Source organism: Chrysemys picta, chromosome 2 (genome assembly GCF_011386835.1).
Source record: "Chrysemys picta bellii isolate R12L10 chromosome 2, ASM1138683v2, whole genome shotgun sequence".
NCBI classification, from domain to species: domain Eukaryota; kingdom Metazoa; phylum Chordata; order Testudines; family Emydidae; genus Chrysemys; species Chrysemys picta.
The window spans coordinates 222,201,765-222,209,045 of NC_088792.1; positions in this window are offsets into that span (position 1 = coordinate 222,201,765).

Here is a 7,281-nt window from a genome sequence, read left to right on the forward strand (position 1 = left end):
TTTGTAAATAAAAATATGCTCAATCACTGAGACTACTCAAGGGATTTAAGTAGTGGCGATGGCATAGCATATCACTAACATTTTTCTAACTCCGCCCCAGCCCCCCAAAAACTTTCTTAGGAGGTGTGGAGCACACAGCTGACTTCCCTTACCAGTCTTTGAACTGCTTGCGAGTGAATCTTTAAAACAAAAGTCTCTTTCAACCTTTGCTCTCTTTACTACGATTCTTTCAGAAATAGTAATACACACACCATCTGTAGATCCTGTCTAGACTACAGGGCAGGTCTACACTTAAAATGCTGCAGAGTCATGGTAAAGACACTACAAGGCTAACAGGAGAGCTTCTCACATCAGTGTAGCTAATCCACCTCCGTGAGAAGCGGGAGAAGCTCTCCTGTCAACATAGCGCTGTCTACATCAGAGGTCTGGTTGATATAACTGCATCGCTCAAAGGTGTGGATTTTATGCACCCTGAGCCATGTAGTTATACCTATGTTGACCTGGCCTAAGGCTTTGTCTACACAGGAAAGTTTTTCATTAAGGTGTTAATTTAAACCAATATAATGATACTGGTATAACCAAGTGTGGACACTCCTATTCCAGTAAACAAGTGCCTTTTTATAATTTAGCATATTTTACTTGGGAAGGGGTTTAAGATAAACCAAAAGAGCCACTTATACCCTGTTAACTATCACATTTTAATTGAGTTGTGTTAAAAATGTGTTAACACCCAGTGTAGATGGTATTTAAACACATGTTTAATATGTTAGCTAGTTGCTCATAACCAAGTAACTTTCTTTTTTAAATAGAAGCACCATTTTCTGCCTACATTTGGTGCAGAGTGCTGCTTAAAATCATCTTAAACAACACGTTTTCTAACATGTTTGAGAAAAACACCTCATTTTCCTAGTCTTGATAGGGCCTTAGTGTGCATCCTTTAAGAAGGAAAACAGTGGAAGAAGACCTTGCTATTTTGGGAAGAATCTGCCAAAAAACATTAAAATGAGATAACTTAGTGTTAATATTTCCTCCATCAATTTCAGAAAAGAGTAGATTCTTTCCAGAGATAAGGATTGATTTAAATTTGCAGCACAATCAAAATAGAGATTTGGGAACAGAAGAATTTGATGGGCTACATTTAGATAAAGTGTCCATTTAAAGACAATGCAAATGAATTGTCTAAATTAAATTGAATGAGTGAAAATGAGAAACTTGTTACAAACACTATCAAAGAGCTGTTCCACCAAGACACCGGAGTATAATAAAATGCCTACTAAAGCTGCTACTTAGAAAAATGACTGATCTTGACTTATTGAATGGAGTGAAGTTAAACTCCCTCAAAAGATATCCAGGAAATTGATTTTAATTATATGAATATAAAAGGATACTTCAAGGGATGTAAAATTAAATCAATTTGAGATAAATTATACTCTGCTTGTCCTCAGTTTTTTAGTTGTAATAAAGGCACATTTCTTCTATTTGATACAATAGTCCCATTTTTGTAAATAAACTTGAAGCGAGAGGCTTTTTTATAGAGCCAGTAAATTAGTTGGTGGAGAGTAAGGTGGATGGAGGGAAAGAAACAAAAATTAGATTTGTTTCAATGTCAGCAAAGTGAAATCTCAGATGAAAACTGATTTTTGAATCAATGCTTACTCCCATATTTGATCAACTTACAGTGATTTGACCTCATATTAAAGTTGTGACTAGTTCTCTGTGACTAGTTCTCTGATTTTCAGATTTGATCTCTACTTTCCCCCCAAGCCACTCCACCAAAAATTTTTTGTGTATAGTCAGGGAAATATTTTTTTACCTGGAAGTCTGTTATTAATTGGACAAGGAGTTCTTTAGATAATAGTCTGGATAATTGGAGGGTTTCGTTTTTGCAAAGGTTTCCTAATTTTTTTAAAAAGTCATATTTCACACACAGGTTGACTTCAAAGCTTCAAAAATGATTTATTTAGGTGACTAGAAGAAGAACTGGTTCCTCTGACCATTTTAGAAAGTTTGGTGCATTACATTTTAGAGTCACTTTCTACATTTTTTCCCCAAGCTTGAGGTCTCTGCTAAGTTTACATTTCTGGAGGATTTTTTGGATGGGGTTTAAGAGGTTGTATGTGCAGACTGTGGTCTTCTTAAAAAGAGAATGATCCTGCTACATCCTCTCTTTCCAATGTTAAGGGTTATCTTTTCAAAGCAACCTCTTGAATTTTCTGGATGTCCATTTACATCCAAAAATCCAACATTCAGACCAAAAATAGTTGAATATTTAAGTGAATATTTGAACATTGACCTAAATACATTTTTTACTTTTTAAAAAATGGGGATTAAAAATAGCTCTCTGATAGCTGGCAGAATAGATATTAATTAAAATAATTCATTATAAAGTGTTTTGAGATCTATGGATGAAGTGCACTATATAAGATCTAGGTGTTTTTAAATGTAATAAGTTAATTTTCAAAATGTAAGTATAATTGAATACATGATAATGTGGAGATGTTTGAATATCATTCATTGAACATGTGTAGCAGATACTGCCATTATTTGTTTAATAATTTATTCAACTAATGTTTTCCCCAGCATTTGATCAGCTCATATTAAAATGCTCAGTTCAAGAGAGTTCAGCATCATAAAATACATGTATTATTTTCTGTATCACGCCTCTTTGTCAGGCTATTCGGTTCATGGTGTGTGAATATTAGAATATGTTCTTTGGATTGGATGAATAGCTAGCTTCATTTCAGCTTCTTGTGAGATGTAACCTATCTTCAGTAGATGGTTAATCATTGCCCCAATTAAGGGAAATGGAAACAATGCACTGTTTGTGTGCTACGTGTATTTAGGTTATTATTCACAGACTTTTATTTATTTTTTATAAAAACTTACCAAACGCTATACTGCTCAAATCAGCCAAGAGACCATAGTAAATACAGTTCAACACCTGGCATTGAACGTACTCAGCTTTCTTTTAATGTGTTTTGCAAAACTAAGATCTGCATTTTTTCAGGAGGAATATATGTTTTGGAACAAATTCGAAGAGGTAATGAGAATCTGCAACCATCTCCACCACATGTGTTGCAAATGCTCAGCACCCCTCAGGATTAACCAAATGCTGTGCATACAGCTTCAGGCTAAATAAACCCCATGCCTATGGAATCGTGACAGCTGGAGCTGCAGAAAAATCAGCCTTCAAGTGTAAGTTGCCAAAGTGAAGGGTTCCACACAGATACTTTTACTGCTGATTACAGGTTAATGCTGTCAATACGTTTCCTTCTCGGTGTAGAGTAGTTCCCAAGAGCAGAAAGCAGACTGTTGCAGTAACATGCTTCTCCTCTTGCACACCTGCTAATGCTGACATTCTTCTTGGAAAAAACTCAGCAGAAAAATGTGTCCCTTTTAATTGATTTTTTTGTTTTATTTTATTTTATGGACAGCTCTACTCAGCACACTTTTCCACTCCAGCACAACTGGTGCAAGTCCTAATCCCACTTTCAACCTTGACACTGCAGTGATATGCTCCTTTGGAATCACTTCCAGTTTTCTGAATCTGAAGCACAGTGGACACAACACAAAGCTAAAAGAATACACCAAAAATTAGATCGGTGACTCTCAAACATTTTGTGCTAAGATCAAACTAGGATCCTCCTCCTACATAGCTGGTATCTAGCCAAGACTCCTCTCCCACTTAGCAATATGTTAAAGGCAGGGTAGTTGTGAGTGACTCCTTGATACCTATTTGCAACCTCCAGGGTCACAAACTAATGAATTAGAGGAATCTCAGGGCTTTGTGCATGTATAGTGCCTAACACAATGGAGCTCCAATTAGAGCCTCTAGATGCTACTATAATGAACATAATAAAGTATGGAGTGTTCCATTCCAGTGGAAAATAGATGTGATGTCTGATAGAAGAGGGTCGTTGAAAAGCTTGTCCATCCCCAATGGAACGGCAAAGAAAATGCAAGATCTTTAAGCTGAAGTAATGAATAGGTAATGTGACATCCAGAGAGCAAACTGAAAAAAATGTTATTTGTTTTATATTGGATCAAAATTTAGTTTTATGTAAATTATATTTCAGTTGATTATATTTAATCACAGATAAAAGTGTCAGGGATACAAAACAATTCAAATAGCTGGGAGATAGTAAAGTTCCTGTTTTACTTCTAGAGTCAGCATGTTTACCTTTGGCTTTTAAATGGGCTTTTCAAAATTGTATCATTTCAAGAGACTCTCAGGCTCATAACTGGAGCCAGCAGAAAAAGGGAGAAAAGAAAGAGTCAGGACTACAGCTGGAAGAACCAAAAATTGCCTCCTGTTTCATGGCAGGATTTGTGTCTTTAATCAGTGTAGTTTGGGTTGTATAAAAACATTCTTCCTTAGTCTAATCAACTGTATTTGTCTGTCTATACTCTTTCCATCTACCTATCCATCCAGCAGCATATTAATTTTCTATCAGACTTGTTTGCTTTTATCAAGAGGAAGACTGATTAATACAAGATTTATATGCAACAGCAATTCAGGTGCTAAATTAAGTCATAAGAACACACGAATGGCCATACTTGGATAGACCAATGGTCCATCTAGTCCAGTATCATGTCTTCTAACAGATGCCACTGCTAGATGCTTCAGTGGGGATGAACAGAACAGGGCAATTATTCAGTGATCCATCTTCTGTCTTCCAGTCCCAGCTTCAGGCAGTCAGAGATTTAGGGACAGCCAGAGCATGGATTTGCATCCCTGATCATCTTAGCTAATAGCCATTGATTGGCCTATCCTCCAAGAATTTATCTAAGTGTTTGGGTCTGTTTGCTGTGCACAAGTCTTTGTGTTAGTCAGTCACTTCACCACTGACTAAAAGCCTGGGTCTTTATGTGAACTGATGATGATATATTCCTGCTTTCATTTTGCCCTGGAACAGTACTCAGTATTCTATCAGACATGCATAATATTATGTGTTCATATGGCTTACACTAATAAACCTCCATTCACAAACATGCCAATTCAGGTGATGTAGATATTTCCCCCCTCCAGTGTTGTATGTCATCAATTTAATTAGAATCTTTGTGTAGGAAGTATGAATGCATGTTCTTCATGCACAATGCCCTGAGCTCTTTGGCACGCTAAATTAGAATAGGTAGAATTGCTTCAGTAAAAAAAATCAGCCACCCCAGCTAGAAGGGGAACAATGTCCAACAGCTTTCTACATTAAATAGTTACCCAAAAAACAATTCAATTTGAATGCAATATGGATTAGTTTGGTTAAAGAATAAAACAAGTTTATTTACCTACAAAGAGAGAGATTTTGAGTGAGTACAAGTACAAGGCATTAAAGTCAGAAATGGTTACTAGAAAAAATGCTTTCTAGTGTTAAAACTTAAACTAGAGTTGTTGCAAGGTAACTTTCTTACCACAGGTGATTATCATCATGAAAGTTGATGATACCTGGTTTGAGGTGTCAGCTCATCCTTTGTCTTATACACTTATCTACTCCCCAGACTTGTCTGGTAACCACATTTCAATCATAATTTTATCTTATGTTCATAACTTTACATATAATGTTGCTACATACATTTCACCATGATATTATTGACCAGTGAGTTATTAGTTTTCAAACAATCCCTCAAAAGGCATAGTCTGTACAAATATTATTACAATACTGTGAATACAGGGGTCTGAATACAAGGGCGCATTTGGTCACACCTGCCAATTCCCCGCAACCCTGCAAAACATGACACAAACAGCCATCTTCTTTTTGGGAAGAAGATTTTTGTTGACCCCCCCCCCCAGCCCAGATTGACAGGGAAAAAGGAAATATAATTTCAGTCTATATCACATCCTTAAGAACAAATACAGGCTGGAGTCTAACTAAAATAAAGAGTAGAGTTGGTACCTGAATGTCCTTGTGTCTTTATTAATGTCTCCACCCTTCCCTTTTATTTAACCCATTTTTCTTCTTTCCCAGTTACATACTGTACTTTTGTTTCCCCCTTTTACTCCTTTCTTCTGTCTTTCCAAGTCTCCCATATTTTCTGTCTCCTTTCCTCCTCGACCACTATTTCTCACTCCTTTACCCATGTCTCCTTAATTCACACTCTCCCTGCATTTATGCACGTGCTCACCCTGACTTCATGCTGCATGCATATACACACAGCTTCATCTCCCACAGAATGTAGGAAGCTTCAAGTATAGTGAGGGCTCAAGCTGGGCATATGAATCTTTGGGCTGGTGATTTTGTTCCACCCAGCCATCACACCTCTCCTGAAGCTATCACCAGTAGCGGATTAGCCACTGGGCCCGTGCCCAGGGGCCCTCAGCCAATTGGGGGGTCCCTGGAAAAATGCCTGACGCTCTTGCAGGGGAAATGGGGTTGAGTGCGGGAGCTTTCCCTGCTCTGCCTGCCCACCCAGCACTCCTGCTGGGGGAGCAGGGGAAGCCCCCGTGCCTCGACCCTAATCCCTGTCAGGAGCACCAGGCAGGTGGAGTGGGACAAGCCCCTGTGTCTCAACCCCATTTCCCCTGGCAGGAGTACCAGGGGGGCTGGGGAGAATACAGGTGGATGGGGCCCCCACAAACCCCTAATCTGCCTCTGGCTATCACTCTGCAACTTCCTGAGAGGAAGGAAGTCTAGGGATAGCTCCTCCACCTCCTGCTGTTCTGCTGTCCAAAGTAAGGGATCTTCAGCACCAGTGGCCAGCCCACGGATCCTTTAGTTATATCTGTCTGTAACCACTGTGAACAGGACAGCTTCTTTGATATAGGCAGTAGTGGAGGCCCTGACCGGGCAGGAATAAGTGATATGGCACAGCTCATCTACTAGTCAGAGTCAGAGAGCAACACTTTTTTAAATAATGGAGATATCCCATCTCCTAGAACTGGAAGGGACCTTGAAAGGTCATCGAGTCCAGCCCCCCCTTTTTTTTTTTTTTTTTTTTTTTTTTTTTTTTTTTTTTTTTAAAAAAAGGGCCCATATGAGGAATGTTTAATTTACTCCCACCAGCTGGCAGCCAAGGCCAGTTCCTTTGCAACATCACTTCTCCACTGTGCTCCTGAAATTACAGGGCTCAAGTCTGACTCCCCTTAAGAACTGAAAGTAAAGTGCAGATTTCAGAGGCCCAGCACAAGAGAAGATTACGTCTCTCGGCTGCCCCCCCTTACCGAGCAAGCAGTGCCCCGCACTAAGAGGCTGTAGAAAAGTTTTCAAATAGCCTTTAAACTACAGTACAAAAATGGAATTCTCAGGCATCCCTTCCCAGAAGGGACAGGAGGAGAAAATTTATGGTGCC